Source organism: Engystomops pustulosus, chromosome 2 (genome assembly GCF_040894005.1).
Source record: "Engystomops pustulosus chromosome 2, aEngPut4.maternal, whole genome shotgun sequence".
In the NCBI taxonomy this organism is placed as follows: Eukaryota; Metazoa; Chordata; class Amphibia; order Anura; family Leptodactylidae; genus Engystomops; species Engystomops pustulosus.
Window position 1 is genome coordinate 9391419 of NC_092412.1, and position 16597 is coordinate 9408015.

Genomic DNA, 16597 nt, shown 5'->3' on the forward strand with positions numbered 1-16597 from the left:
CCTGTGCTGTGCCAAGGGGATGACGCCTCAGCCGCAGCTCCTCATCCATCCTGAGCTATTGCACATGAGTGCAGCCTGTGCTGTGCCAGGGGGAGGACACTCCAGCCGCAGCTCCTCATCCATCCTGAGCTACTGCACATGAGAGCAGCCTGTGCTGTGCCAAGGGGATGACGCCTCAGCCGCAGCTCCTCATCCATCCTGAGCTCCTGCACATGAGGGCAGCCTGTGCTGTGCCAGGGGGAGGACACTCCAGCCGCAGCTCCTCATCCATCCTGTGTACATGAGGGCAGCCTGTGCTGTGCCAGGGGGAGGACGCTCCAGCCGCAGCTCCTCATCCATCCTGAGCTACTGCACGAGGGAAGCCTGTGCTGTGCCAGGGGGAGGACACTCAGCATCAGCTCCTCATCCATCCTGAGCTCCTGCACATGAGAGCAGCCTGTGCTGTGCCAGGGGGAGGACACTCGGCATCAGCTCCTCATCCATCCTGAGCTCCTGCACATGAGAGCAGCCTGTGCTGTGCCAAGGGGATGACGCCTCAGCCGCAGCTCCTCATCCATCCTGAGCTACTGCACATGAGTGCAGCCTGTGCTGTGCCAGGGGGAGGACGCTCCAGCCGCAGCTCCTCATCCATCCTGAGCTACTGCACATGAGGGCAGCCTGTGCTGTGCCAGGGAGAGGACACTCAGCAGCAGCTCCTCATCCATCCTGAGCTCCTGCGCACCTGAGGGCCCACGTCCTCTGGTCTGTAATTAGTGACAGCTCACTGTCTGCTCCTCCAGTGAATCAGTGGCCATGTTCTCCTGCAGTGACGCAGGGGCTGAGGTGCTCAGTGCAGGGAGGAGGAAATGTCTTACTCACTGCCCCAGCGCTGCTGTGAGAAGAGCAGAGAACCTGTCTCTCCCTCCTGCAGGACGTCATAGTCCCCCCCCCCCCCTGCCATCCCCCTCCTCCAGCCTCAGCTGAATGTGCCTGCTCCCAGACATAGGTAGGAGATGGTGCCTTATGATAAGGGCCCACCGGTTTTGACCAGTATCCCGGCAGGCCAGTCCGAGCCTGTGTGAGGTCACCTAGACTCCTCCATCATCTCATCATCACATGTAGACATTGGGGCAGATTTACTTACCCGGCCCATTCGCGATCCAGCGGCACGTTCTCTGCGGTGGATTTGGGTCTTCCGGCGATTCACTAAGGCAGTTCCTCCGACGTCCACCAGGTGTTGCTGCTGCGCTGAAGTCCGCCGAGGTCTGCGGGAGTCCACGATCCATTGCTGGGTGAAGGTAAGCGTGTGTCCAGGCGGTGATTTCTCTGAATCCGTCAGGTTTTCGTTCAGCCAAGCCCTCCGATTTCTGTCGCGTGCATGCCGGCGATGATGTGCCACAATCCGATCGCATGCGCCAAAAACCTGGGGCAATTCAGGGGAATTTGCTGCAAATCGGAAATATTCGGGTAACGCATCGGGAAAATGCGAATCGGGCCCTTAGTAAATGACCCAATGTATCAGTCACTGTGTATATTTCCTATAGATGGATCCAGTCAGAGAAATCCACCAGAGAGATGTCCCAGTCCTGGAGATTCCCGAGATATTAAAGAGGAACCGGAGCGATGTCCCCGTCCTGGAGATTCCCGAGATATTAAAGAGGAACCGGAGCGATGTCCCCGTCCTGGAGATTCCCGAGATATTAAAGAGGAACCGGAGCGATGTCCCCGTCCTGGAGATTCCCGAGATATTAAAGAGGAACCGGAGCGATGTCCCCGTCCTGGAGATTCCCGAGATATTAAAGAGGAACCGGAGCGATGTCCCCGTCCTGGAGATTCCCGAGATATTAAAGAGGAGCCGGAGGAGAACGTCCCACTGGATCATCAGGTAGGTGGAGCTGAGGTTCCTGTGAATCCTCTATAGATGGATGTAATGAAGCTACTTACCTTCTCCTGCAGCAGTGGGTGGAGGGTCTATGGGGAGATGTTGGTCGGACATAACTACAAATGGTAGAAGAGCAGGAGAAGTGAATAATCTTCTCCCTGGTGTCCATGAGTCTCCACCTCAGGATCGGGTCACATCGGGTTATGCAGTAATATAACCGGAACATTGATGTTGATGTGTAAAATATTGGGGTGAATGTGGATCCCGTCTCCTCCTGCAGGAGATTATTCCCCTTAGTTCCTGGTTCTGGAGGTTTCTGTCCATCACTTGGATATAAGAGAATCTCTGGAGACATTTCCTTGTTTTCTCAGGTCCTTCATGTTGGATCTTTCCAGGAAAGTTGTGGTGGAAGGAGGAGCGGAGAGGAAATCCCCTCATCAGTGACAGAGGAGGGTAAGAGCCTTTCATGTATCTTGTGGGTTATTCCTTTGATCATTCATTTATAGAGCACCATTAATTCCCTGGGGCTGTACAATCAGTAAGGGGGTCACATACATTACATTAAGACAAGAACAAATGCAAGTACAAAGCTAGAGAGATCAGGAGACAAGTGGGAGGACCCTGCCTGTGAGGGCTCACAATCTATATGGGACGGAAGGTGGAGACATGAGGTGAGGGAGCAGTTATTGTGTGTTGTAGATCCTGAACAGGTGGGTTTTCAGGTTACGCTTGACGGTGGGGGACAGTCTGTCACATTTTGGGAGAGAGGTCCAGAGTATGGGAGAGGCACGGGGAAGTCCTGGAGATGGTTGTGAGAAGAGCGGATGGTAATAGAGTGAAGCTGAAGGTCCTGTGAAGAACATAGATTATGTGTGGGACGGTATCGGTTCATTAGGTCAGAGATATAAGGAGGGGACAGGGTGTGGTTAGTTAAATTGAATTTGTTGTACATTGTGTAACCAGTGGAGAGACTGGCGGAGAGGTAGAGGAGAAGCGAGGAGACAGATGGATGAGCCGGGCAGCAGAGTTTATGATGGATTGGAGAGCGTTACAGAGTAATCTGGGAGACCACAGAGAAGAGTGCTGCAGTAGTCCAAGCGAGGCTTGATGGATGAAGGCAGTGGACTTAAGGGACTGTGGAGAGTGTGGAGCCATGAATAGTGACCGTGAGGTTTGGTGGGAGGAGGTGTTAGGTGGAGAAAAGATTATGTCCATGTTACGTTTTAGGAAATGAGAAGAGAAAATGGAGGATATGGTTGATAGACACTCTGGAAATCTGGCTAGAAGAGAGGAGATATCTGGACCAGTAAGATAGATATGTGTGTCGTCTGCACAGGTATTGGAAGCCATAGGACTTAATCGGGTGTCCCAGGCCAGAGGTGTAGAGGGTAAAGAGCAGGGGACCCAGGACAGAGCCCTGAGGGACGCCAACAGAGAGGGGGCGAGGTAAAGAGGTGGTGTGAGAGTGATAGACACTGAACGTCTGGTTGGAGAGGTATGAGGAGATCCAAGAGAGGCCACGGTCAGTGTAGGAGATGTCCCAGGTTTGGGCCCCTTGCCCACAATCACGTTGCACTTGCACAAGGGCTCTGACACATAGCAGTTCAATGGATCACACATCCAATTTTTTTTTTTTTTACTCTGATTCTATTAGTCAAAGGTAGAACATATTCAATGTCCAAGAGACAGAACCTGAACCGCATAAAGTAACATCTTATCCCACATTATAACATTGTGGTGTTTGGTTAAATTTACAGTCTTCAGTGGATATTCTGGAGTTTATGATGGAATATTTTGAGAATATCGGGGTCCATGTACAGGTATATAATGGACATTGGGGCTTCAGTCGAGTCCATCGGTCTTCTTCAGGTCTTCATGCTCGGCCGAAAAATTTGGCTTATACTCGAGCACTAAATGGTATTTATTCTTGCTTAGTAGGGGGAGCAGCCTGCATCCAGTGATACGCAATGAGTTTCCTCCCTTGATACAGTCTTAATGAAATCCAAAACCTCCCTCTGGAATGTGCCCAAACGGGGACATTCCCACAACATATGCAGCAGGTGTGCATTTTCTTGATCCCATTGTGGGCTGTATCCCCAACGTATGCAGCCCTTTCGGGGTTCTATAGGTTCTATGACTCAGAAACGGTTGAAGGGAGATATATCCTATTCTTCAGGGGTGGGTAACAGACACATCAGGTTAAAGACATTTATACACCTGGGACGATACTCCAAAACTTATTTCATCCAACTCTCACAAATTACAATCTGGTTTCTGACCAGATCCCTCCACTAAGTCTGTCCTGACCAAAATCTCTAATGAACTCCTGTCTGCTAAAGCCCAACATCATTACTCTGCTCTGCTCCATCTTAATCTGTCCTTTGACTTTGCAGCAGGAGAGAAGGGTCAACAGTTTCAAACTATTATCCATCTGTTCCTTGAACACCTTCACTGTCTATCGCTCTCACAACACCTCCTCACCCCCTCTTGATGTCCCACCAAGCTCTGTCCTTGGACTCTTCTCCATTTACACATGTGGCCCAGGACAATAAATCATCCCCTCCCCTCCTATGCGACAGACACCTAGAACTATATCTGTGTTCCTGACATCTCCTCCAGTCTAACCAGAGGGTCTATCAGCCATATCCTCCTTTTTCTCCTGAAAGTGAGATGGATCATGTAGTCTTTCCTCCATGTAACACCTTCCTCTCCCCAAACCCATCCATCGCTATTAATAGCTCCACACTCTCCCTGGTCCCAGAAGGCTCTGCTGCCTTTCTTCTTCCCCTCTTCTTCAGGTCCTCACTACAACCTGCCACCTCAAGAACCTCTCTCATATCCGATCCTCAAGCGGGGTCTATAAAATGACAAGTCCATGCCCTCATCATCTCCCACTTGGTCTTCTGCAGCTTATTCTCCGTGATCTTAGACCTGTAACTCCCCTCCAATCCATCCTTCACTCTGCTGCCAGCTAATCTATCTCTTTCCTCATTTCTCATCTTCATTTCCATATTCTACCGTCATCCCACTACTGGTATACATATATACAGACAGATACTGAACAAAGCTTGTTTCTAAATTTAAAAAAACTTCTATAAAAGACAAATATTACCTATAATATCTAGCCCCATAATGATTAATATTACTGCCCTACTGTTACTGAAAAAACCCCAAGACGCAGATCCATCTGTACAAGACCCAGATATAATCACCACAGCATAACTGCTACCATTGCCTCTGCATCGGACTAAATACTGAATTATAGTACTAATACTGAATAAATGCCAATGCAAAAAAAAATCATACAAATTAATAATGAAACCCTCCTAAGACCATACACATGATATCACCCATGATCCTTGGTGTGCCCAGGTGTCCCTCCGCTCTGTATTACCTCTCCTGATTCCTGTCCGGCGGCCGTGCACGCTTTCCTGCCTCCTGGCCACTCGGATCGACATCCGCTTTATGGAGCTCACAGAGGAGTTACGTCTTGATCATCCGCAAGCCTGGGTTTGATGTCTACCTCGCTTGGCACTTGTCTTCCAAAGGCCGCTCCAGCCTACGGCTCTAACGTCTGTGGAGGAGCCTATGCAGGTGGACAAAGCCCGACTCTTCTTCCAGGAACGTCGTCCAGGAGAATCTTTGCCTGTACTGTGCCAGTCCGGAGCACTTCATTGGGACTTGTCCTGTCCCCAACATCTGGGAAATGCCAGCACCTAGGGTTCTTAGGAGAAGCGTCCCTAGGTGTGAGCAAAGCTTCTCCATTCCTGACTATTCCTCCTCAGCTTTGGCACCCGCACCCAGTTCCAGGCCTTGCTTACTTGGACTCCAGTTCTGTGGGGAACTTCGTGGATACCGCTCTGGTCTCCCTGCACCACATCCCTGTGGTCTTTCAGACTGTCCTTCTACATATTGCCACGCTCTACCTCGTCTCTCCTGCTGGGCCTTCCATGGCTGCAGCTCTACGCACCTGTCTTTAACTGGAAGATGGGAGATTCTGCTTTGGGGACTAGAGTGTCCCTCTCACTGCATGGTGGCGCTTCTCACTGTACCTGTATTTGGAAGGTCTGCCAACTTGTTATCGGGACTTTGCTGATGTTGTCTCCAAGAAGCAAACAGAGATTTTGCCACCTACATATGTAGACGGTGAAAGGTAAGCGGTTCTTCTTGGTTGACTGGAAGGGGTTCGGGCCGGAGGAGAGATTCTGAGAACCCGTGGATATTTTCAACCGTATAAACTATGAATATTCTGAAGCGCAGTCTCCTGCTAAGGTTCCTCCAGCCAAAGAAGAGGGGGAGGCTGAAGAGGGGCGGTACTGTCACGGGTTTCTCAGGTCGCGGGCTCACCCGTAATACTCTGTGTGCCCCAGTGCTCCTCCGCTCTGTCATACCTCTCCTCGTTCCTGATTCCCATCCGGTGGCCGTGCGCACCTGTTCCCGTCTCCTAGGGCACGTGTCGGCTTCAGAAGATTTAAGCGCCTCCAAGCATTCCCTGCTGGAACTTTGTGCAATATGCCGTTGAGAAAGCTTTGTTCTGTGCCTAGTGGTTGTTATTGGATTCCCTGTTGTGACCCCGAATCTATTCCCATTTATGCTCCTCCGCTGCCTGCCCTGACCTCCTGCTCTGTCCCAGACCCTGAACCGTTGCCGCTTGCCTTGACCATCTGCCTGTCCCCGACCACGAGATTGCCTGCCAATTTTGTACCACAACCTTGGCTGCATCCCTAGGTGTGAGCAAAGCTTCTCCATGCCTGACTATTCCTCCTCAGCTTTGGCACCCAGTTCCAGGCCTTGCTTACTTGGACTCCAGTTCTGTGGGGAACTTCGTGGATGCCGCTCTGGTCTCCCTGCACCACATCCCTGTGGTCCTTCAGACTGTCATTCTACATACTGCCACGCTCTACCTAGTCTCTCCTGCTGGGCCTTCATGGCTGCATCTCTACGCACCTGTCTTTAACTGGAAGACGGGAGATTCTGCTTTGGGGACTAGTGTCCCTCTCACTGCATGGTGGCACTTCTCACTGTACCTGTATTTGGAAGGTCTGCCAACTTGTTATCAGAACTTTGCTGATGTTGTCTCCAAGAAGCAAACAGAGATTTTGCCACCGCACTGTCCCTACAACTGCCCTGTGGATCTCCTGCTGGTTGCCTCTCCTCCCCTGGATCGGTTGTATCCTCTCTCCGTTCCCGAGGCCGCTGCTGTGTCTCAGTATATCCAAGAGAACCTGCAGAGGGGGTTTATACGTAAGTCCTCCTCTCTGGCTGGTGCAGGCTTCTTTTTCGTGAGGCAGAAGGATGTATCATTGACTATTGCAGTCTTAACAAGGTCTTCCACCGCCTGCGCGGCTCCAAGGTTTTCACCAAGATGGACCTCCGTGGAGCATACAACCACAACTGGATCCCCAAAGGTGTCAAGTGGAAGACTGCTTTTGACACGTGTGATGGACATTTTGAGTACTTGGTGATGCCGTTTGGACTGTGTAACACGCCTGCCGTTTTTGTCAAGAATTTGTCAATGACATCTACAGGGATGTGCTGTATACTTGTGTTTGTAGTCTATCTTAAACGACATTCTGGTATTTTCCCTGGACCTTGAGTCCCTCCAGTACCATGTATGGCAAGTTCTTGGACGTCTCCGGGCCAACCGCCTCTACACCAAACTTGAGAAATGTCAATTTTTCCAGAGGAGTCTTCCTTTTCTCGGCTATATTATCTCTGACAAAGACCTCCAGATGGATCCTGCCAAGCAATCTGCTGGGTCTACGTGCCATACAGAGGATCCTGGGCTTTGCAAACTATTATTGGCATTTCTCCATTCTTGTATCCCCCCATCGTTGCGCTAACCCCCGCCTATTGTCTTCGGCGGCTCAAGAATCCTTTTCAAGGCTGAAATCCGCCTTTGCCTCAGCCCCAGTTCTCACTAGGCCTGATACAGAAAAGCCTTTTCATCTGGAAGTTGATGTGTCCTCCGTGGGTGCAGAGACAGTGCTCACCCAGAAAGGGCCTAAAGGCCAAACTCTCACTTGCGGATTTTTCTCTAAGACTTTTTCCGATTCAAAAAGGAATTACTCCATAGGAGATGGTGAACTTCTGGCCATCAAACTTGCCCTGAAAGAATGGCGATATATTCTGGAGGGAGCTCACCATCTTCATATTTACAGACCATAAAAATCTCCTGCATCTCCAGACAGCCCAACATCTCAACCCTAGGCAAGCCTGTTGGTCTCTCCTCTTCTCACGCTTCAACCTCCTGATCCATTTCCGTCCTGCTGAGAAGAATATCAAGGCTGATGCCTCTGAGGCCCGTGCCTCTGATGTCATAGGAGAGGAACCAGCTCCTCGGCACATTATTTCTCCTGAACAGCTGGTTGTTACTGCTCCGGTGGATCTTCGTCAACTACCTCCTGGCAAGACCTAGCACTCGTGTCCCAATTCAACTGACGGCCAGATCTGGTCAAGGATGTTCGGGACTTTGTGGCTTGCTGCGCTTCCTGTGCCTGGAATAAGCCATCCCGTCTCAAGCCTGCTGGTCTCCTGCTGTTGCCGATACCCAGCTTCCCCACAGTCTCACGTGGCTACGGACTTCATCACTGACCTTCCGGCCTCTTCCAGGTCTGCCTTCTTCTCCACGTTTTGCCGGTCTCTTCTTCCATCACATCTTCCGGCTCCATGGACTCCCCAGCACATTGTTTCAGATCGAGGGGTTCAATTTGTCTCCAAATTCTGGCGTTCTCTGTGTAACCAGCTACAAGTAAAGCTGGACTTCTCTTCCGCCTATGACCCACAGTCTAATGGTCAAGTGGAAAGAGTAAACCAGACTCTTGGCTGCTATCTTCACCATTTTGTTTTGGCACGTCTGATCCACTCTGTTGTTACAGCCAGAGTTTTCCTATAATTCCCTACACTCTGCTTCTGCCAGCTCAGCACCTTTCTTCATCAACTATTGACTGCATCCATGCCCTCCTCTTCCTCTACCTGTGTCCTCAGATGTCCCTGCAGTTGAAGAATTGGTACAGGATCTAAAGTCCATTTGGGAGCAGACTCGCCTTTCCCTGCTAAAGGCTTCTGCTCGGACCAAGCTCCAGGCATATAAGAAACGCAAGTCTCCTCCTGTCTTCTCTCGAGGTGACAAAGTATGGTTTTCTCCAGGTATGTCTGACTAAAGATCCCTGGTTATAAACTTGGTCCTCGTTTCCTGGGTCCCTTCGAGTTGCTCACTTGCATCAATCCAGCATACAAGTTGTGCCTTTCTCCCACCATGCACATCCCAAACTCCTTCCATGTCTGTTTACTCAAGCCTATCATCCTGAACCGCTTCTTCCGGCAAGTTCCTGCTCTTGAGGCTGACTACACAGACGTCTGCGAGATAAGGGAGGTCCTACATATGTATACAGTGAAAGGTAAGCGGTTCTTCTTGGTTGACTGGAAGGGGTTCGGGCCGGAGGAGAGATTCTGAGAACCCGTGGTTAATATTTTGAACCGCAGTCTCCTGCTAAGGTTCCTCCAGCCAAAGAGGGGGAGGCTGAAGAGGGGCGGTACTGTCACGGGTGTCTCAGGTCGCGGGCTCACCCGTGATCCTCTGTGTGCCCCAGGACCCCTCCGCTCTCTTACCTCTCCTCGTTCCTGATTCCCGTCCGGTGGCCGTGCGCCTGTTCCCGTCTCCTAGGGCATGCGTCGGCTTCAGAAGATTTAAGTGCCAATTGATGCTGGCCCTTTTCAGCATATGGATAAAGCCCGTGTCTCCAAGCATTCCCTGCTGGAACTTTGTGCAATATGCCGTTGAGAAAGCTTTGTCCTGTGCCTAGTGCTTGTTGTTGGATTCCCCGTTGTGACCCCGGATCTATTCCCATTTATGCTCCTCCGCTGCCTGCCCTGACCTCCTGCTCTGTCCCAGACCCTGAACCGTTGCCGCTTGCCTTGACCATCTGCCTGTCCCCGACCACGAGACTGCCTGCCAATTTTGTACCACAACCTTGGCTGCCACTGCGGACAAGTCGCAACTGTGGAACGACCTGGTGGTACCACGCCGCAGTCCAACCCGCTTTGCGGCGGCTCTGGTGAAAACCGGGTACCACTTAGACTCCGTTCCCAGGTGTCGGCTTGTTTCATCGTCTGTCTGCAATGGTTTAGGGCAGTGGTGGCGAACCTATGGCACTGGTGCCAGAGATGGCACTCGGAGGCCTCTCTGTGGGCACTCGGGCTGTTTCCCAGGCACAGAGTTTGCCAGACATGGCATCTTCCTGCAGTCTCAGGCAGTCAAGTAGTACCCTGTGACCCATCCTGTGCTGATTGCTCCTGTCTGAGGAGTGAAAATGTGTGGACAGGGTCGGATCGGATTCTGCTAGCAATAAGTTTGTTACTGACTAAATTGCCGTGTTGGCACTTTGGGAAAAGCTAGTGTTTTTGGGTCTCATTTTGGGCACTCGATCTCTAAAAGGTTCGCCATCACTGGTTTAGGGGGTTTACTTCCCCAGAAGCCTGACACATGATTACCGTATTATACCTGATTACTTTTCATTTCACCCTATGCAAAAAAATTTAGTGTTTTTTTTTTTTTTTTTCCTGGACCAGAGAGTGATCTTATTAAAAGGGTTATCCAAGATTAATAAATAACTTCAGGCTGAGCTGGGGCGGGCTTTTTAAAAAAAAAAAAAAAAAAAAAAAAAAAACTTGTACTCACCTTCTTCGTCGCTGCTGATGTCCCGCACCACGGTCCGTCTGATCCGTGCCCCTGTTTGTTTACAGGGGCACGTAGCAGGGATGGGGGAGGGTCAGGCCAGCCGAGGTGTCCATTCGTCCCTATCTCTCAGCGTTGTTAGTGTTAGGATGTGGTGTTGGATGGGAGTGGCTGCGCCAGCCAGAAGCTCCCGTGCCCCAGTAAACAAACATGCACAGATGAGACCGATCGCTGTGTGGGACATCGGCAGTGACGGAGGAAGTGAGTACATATTTATTATTTTTAAAAAGCCCGTCCCAGCCCTAAGTTATTTGTTAATCTTGGCTAACAGCTCCCCCCAACTTTGCAGGGCCCCCTCCATTCTACAGCACTGCCTCCCCATCTGTCTACAGTACATAACGCCTCTATATTTGCTGACTTTTGGTAAGTCCATACACAGTTGTGCATTGGAGATACGTCACCGGCCTACATTGGTGATATGCCGCTGCTTCACATGTAACCTGAACATGATACATTACACTGTAACCCCTCCTCCCCTCGTGTCTCCATCCACCCGCCCATATACATTGCGAGCCCATGTACAGCACATTGGAATTACTAATGCTCTATAAATGGCTGGTCGTGTCTTCTCCCATCTGTTTCGTCCCTTTTCCTGGGCTGCTGGGCACGACTTTAGGATGGAAGGGGCGAATCTTGGGTTAGACAACGCTCTAATGTCTTGTAGTGAAAGAATCCGGTTTCTAATGATTTAATTACTTTTGTTACGGGATTTTTTAGAGTTTTTTTAGTGTTTTTGTAGTGTTCTATCCATAGATGACTGGAAAAAGGAAGCTTCCAATTTTGATTTCTTGACTATATTTTCCAGGACATAAAAGTACAAGAGTTTTCCATGGACGTCCCCTCTCATCTCCTTGTGTTGAAGATAATCAATCACATCTTTCCGCACAGGCGGGAAATCATGAATTGAAGAAGACGTTTAGTCAACAATCAAATCTTCTCATTCCAAGTCACCCAGAGGAAAAGAACTTTTTAAGTTCACAATGTGAGAAGCTTTCTACCCAGAAATTAAGTTTTGATAAAAATCGGAGAATTCGCAAAGGTCAAGAGATATTTCCATGTACTGAATGTGGGAAATGTTTTAGACAGAAATCATATCTCGTTGTTCATCAGAGAATTCACACAGGGGAGAAGCCACATTTATGTACTGAATGTGGGAAACGTTTTAGTAAGCATTCGCGTCTTGTTAAACACCAGAGAATTCACACAGGAGAGAACCTAGTTTCATGTCCTGAATGTGGGAAATGTTTTAGTAGGAATTCAATTCTTGTTCAACACCAGAAAATTCACAGTGCTGAGAAGCCATTTACATGTTCAGAATGTGGAAAAGGTTTTCACGAAAAATCACATCTTGTTGCACATCAGAGAATGCACACAGGGGAGAAGCCATTTTTATGTACTGAATGTGGGAAATGTTTTGCATGGAAATCGGGTTTTCTAAAACATCAAAAAACTCACACAGGGCAGAAACCATTTTGCTGTAATGAATGTGGGAAATGTTTTAGAGAGAAACCCGGTCTTATTCATCACCAGAGAACTCATACAGGAGAGAAGCCATTTTCATGTAATGAATGTGGGAAATGTTTTAGAGAGAAATCCAGTCTTATTGCCCATCAGAGAACTCACACAGGGGAGAAACCATTTTCCTGTAATGAATGTGGGAAATGTTTTGCTCAGAGTTCACAATTTCGTGTACACATGAGAATACACACAGGGGAGAAGCCATTTTTGTGTAAGGAATGTGGGAAATTTTTTCATGTGAAACGCGAGTTAGTTAAACACCAGAGAACACACACAGGGGAGAAGCCATTTTCTTGTTCTGAGTGTGGAACATGTTTTTCTCAGAAGGTAAATCTTGTTGTACACCAGAGAATTCACACAGGGGAGAAGCCATTTGCATGTTCAGACTGTGGAAAATGTTTTTCTGTGAAAAAAAATCTTCAAAAACATCAGAAAACTCATTTAAAAATGAAATGAATGTGATAAAATTTTTACTGAGAAAGCGGATCGTTTACCCCTGAGGAAGTCACGTATAGGTCCCCTCTCCAATTTGCCTTCTCACTCCAACCATCTGCATTGTAAGGTGTCTTGCCCGCATGTATTTGCATTGAGCTATTGTATACCAGTGTTTTTGTTACCTTTTTTAACATTCAGCTACTGTTTTTTACTTCGGCAGTGGTTAGGGCTTTGTCCACAGGAGGGAGGTGCGGGTGTTTGGGGTTATCCCTGGGTTTGGGACTGCGGTCCTTCACCCATCAGCGAGCATTGTGTTGGCTGTAGCACATTTTTAATTGGTTTTATATTGTGTTTTGTATCTTTTTTTTTAATGTTTTTGTGATTGCTAATAAAGATTTGATATTTTGGCCACGTATTTGCATCGTTCTTTTCCTTTTTTGTATACAGAAGTGTCTTGGATGCAACAGGCCCTTGTGTTGCTTTTGCATTGCTGTGCCGTTCCGCCTATTATTGATATATCACAGGTCTGGAGTCTGCAGCGATGTCTTTAGATGTTGCTGCTCCCGCGCTAGCCGCGGGGGCAGGACCTGGACCTGGTCACCCTAGGGAGAAGGGAGATGTGGTTCATTACTGCTTCACCAGTAACAGGTATAAGATGCATCAGTTACAGGGGAAAACGTGTAAAGTAAAATTCGAGAAAAAGAAAGTGTCCCCCAGGGGCTTTTACAACCTCATGGGGGACATAAAAAGTAAAAACACACACACACACACAAAATATTCATAAGTATTCCTAAAAATAAAATGACCTTTCCCTATATGATAAAAATCTCCCACTACGCTACAAAAAGCATTGCCAAAGTCGAGACTATACAATTTTATATATCAAGACAACCAAAACAAAATAGGGAATTCATTTATAGTGTTAATTTCGAGTTCATAGGGAAAAACATGGTTTCCAGCTTCCAAATGATTGCACGAAACAGCAGGGATAAGCAACAATTAGTCTTGGGCCCCTTTCACACTTGCGTTGCAGGTCACGTCAGAGTCTGCTCAGGGTGAGATCAGGGTTTGGTCAGTGAAAAACACAAATTTTTAATCACTTTTCAGTCAGTTTGTTCAGTGTCTCAGTTTTTCACGCGCGTTTTCAATGCAATTTCAATGCGTTTTTCACGCGCATGAAAAGGACTCAGGACTGAGGTCTAACTTTTCTATGGAAATTGATGCGTGAAAAACGCATTGGACTTCCATGTCTTTTTAGGTTAAACCTAGGTGATAGATCAAATCCTGTCATTTCTACTTGTCTTATTTTCCTAAAAAGTTCTATAACAGAAAAATACATTTTAAGATGGCGCCGGCATTGTGGACCGCACCTAAAACTTCGAGGCTGAGGAATTTCAGGAATGCCCTGTGGTGACGCAAGCATGAGACAGCAGAAAACTCTCCAATCTAGAAGATATGTTATGCTTTGTATGCTCCTCCTTTTCTACTTTTTTCCTACTTTTCTATATAGACTGATAGAACAAATAAAACTTGCGCAGTGCTGATTTTGCCCAGGGCAGTAGCACGTGAGACTTGAATCAGCAGTTGTCTGAGTCATTCCTTACAATATGCTTTTAATTAATTTTGGAAACACACAACCAACGCACACTAAAAGAGGATCTCGTAAATCCTCCCTCTGCGTTTTTGATGCATCTCCATAGACTTGCAGACTATCCAGAAAGTCGTCACCCGCAATGCAAGTTCTGCACGTCAAAAGTGCGCACAGAACGCGCGCGTGAAAAACGCAAGTGTGAAAGGGGCCTTAAGCCGGACTGATCCTTGCTCGTGACTTGAACAGCTGTCAATGGCCACTTATTCGGGATGAGCTGACAAATTTTTATACATTTCGGGTTAATTGAAAATCAAAAAAAAAAAAAAAAAGTACTATAAATTACTAAAAAAAAAGGCTTTTTTCCACTTTTAACCCCAAATAAGAATTTAAATAAAATGTAACTTGTGCACTCTCGGAGGAGAGACTCTGGGGCTCATTTACTTACTTGGTCCAGTCGCGATTCAGCGGCGCGTTCTCCGACGACGATTCAGGTTCTGCCGGGATTCACTAAGGTCGTGCGCCCAAATTCACCTTCTCCTCCTCGGTGCATGTAAGTGCTTATCTTGCGACACATAACGGCCACGCCCCCTTATTTCTGTCGCGTAAAAGCCGCGCTGATGTGCCAAAATACGATCGCGTGCCCCAAAATCCCCGAGCAATTCGGCGCAAATTGCCGGAAAAACCCAACGAAAGTGTCCCCATCCATAAATAATCGTATGATGCAATTGTACATATTCCATCAGGTCTACCTCCCCCCAGTACACGTACAGAGAGTGCTTTCCTCCGCTTGTCCTCGATGTGGCTCCGTGGAAGATGATTTTATGTACATGATATGGGAAAGTGACTCAATAGCGAATCAGAGACTCTCTCCCAAACCTTATTGTGGTGACTGTCTCTCGTGTGCCTTCTGGGACTGTCATTCATGGCAAGAAAGTGCATTGCTCTACCGTGGTATGACCCCCCCCCCCCCCCCCCCGCCCTCCGACACTGCAAATGTGGGAGGTGCAAATGAAGGTCGTCCTATACAAACACAGAAAATGTCCGGACAAGTTAGGACGCATATGGGGCGCATGGTGGGGCTCGGGTGAGACGTACTACTCACCAAACAAGACTCCGAACTGTTCTACTACAGGCACAATCTGATGTATAACCAAGGCTTAATGGGTTGAACCCCCCATGTTTGGGACCCTGATCATGTGGAGTAGGGGGGACCTAAACTAAAACAATTAACTGGATTCATACCCAGTCATCAGGTCGGCCATTTAGTGAAACCTATAAAATTCTCTTCGATGCTCCTAAGGAACTACTGCTGCTTCTTGACCCACTTTGCAAGTGTAATATAACTTATACATATTGGGGGCTATTTATCATTAGGCGGCTCCTTGGGGCAGTTCTAGGTCTAATTTTGGAGCTCCGCTGCCCATCAGATTCATTATAGTGGCTTTGGCCCTTTAAGAAATGTTCTTATGGTCTATTTTCTGTCTGGGATTTTTTTCCCCCCCAAGTCCCAAGTCTCAAAATGCATAAAAATCTCAGCACAAGCTGGAGTGACTATGAGACTTTTTATGAGACTTTTTCCAAAAGTCTCAAGTCATGAATCCGGCTGTAGCAGTAGCAGTAGTTCTATGTTGTGTATTTGGTGAGACTACGGCGGTCTCCTCGCCAAAGTCTCGCGATAGCACACGCAGCCGCCATGTGAGCCGGTGATCTGCAATGCTCTAATGCTGCCGAGGGCTCGGTGACGTCACCGGCTCTCAGGAGCGAAGAAGGGAGGATGGGGGGAGACGGGGGGCACTCTGCGTGCCTCCCCTAGTATGCTAACGGCCAAGCGCTGTGGCGTATAGACAAGCGCCCAGTGGGTTATTAGTTAAGAATCTAGAGTTACAATCCATCCGTTTCGTTATTTGTTTAACCAAAATATGTTCCTGCACCGGCTCAGCTCCGCCTTATGTGCAGGTTACTAGTGGTAGGTTTCCTTGAAGGGTTTTGGCTATAAGATTATTATTATTATAAAAGAAAATTATCAAATTTCAATCCCCTAGTGATCTTATTTTAAGATCATTTTTAACCCCTTACTACCCTAGTCAGATCTTTGGACAACCGAAATTGTGTACACCAGGACGAATACAGACAGGATGGAATTATATCTGTGAAATGCTGCGTTTTTGTTAATAAGAGAATGTGTAAGAATTTGTGGGAGGAATAACCCTTTAATAACCAGGCGGTTTCTTTCGCTCCTGATACCTTCCCTATATTCCCTATCATGGCCATCACGGAGGCAGCAATGATCACGAATCATCGGGACATTTTAGCAGGTGTCAGTAGTCCTAGATGTGTCTAAAATCTGATGTTACAAGTTCCTTCAGGGCCGCTTCTGCCATGAGGCGAGGTGAAGTCCCCACCTCAGGCGGCAGATAGCGGACCCCATTTAAAAGCGGCATTTTGCCGCTGGTAG

The 16597-nt window shown here is 48.1% G+C and overlaps 1 pseudogene; it reads left to right on the plus strand.

Annotated features, from left to right (window-relative positions):
- LOC140119973 (uncharacterized) overlaps window positions 1–12966 on the plus strand; it is a 38916-nt pseudogene extending 25950 nt beyond the window's left edge.
- Window positions 12967–16597: the final 3631 nt, after the last annotated feature.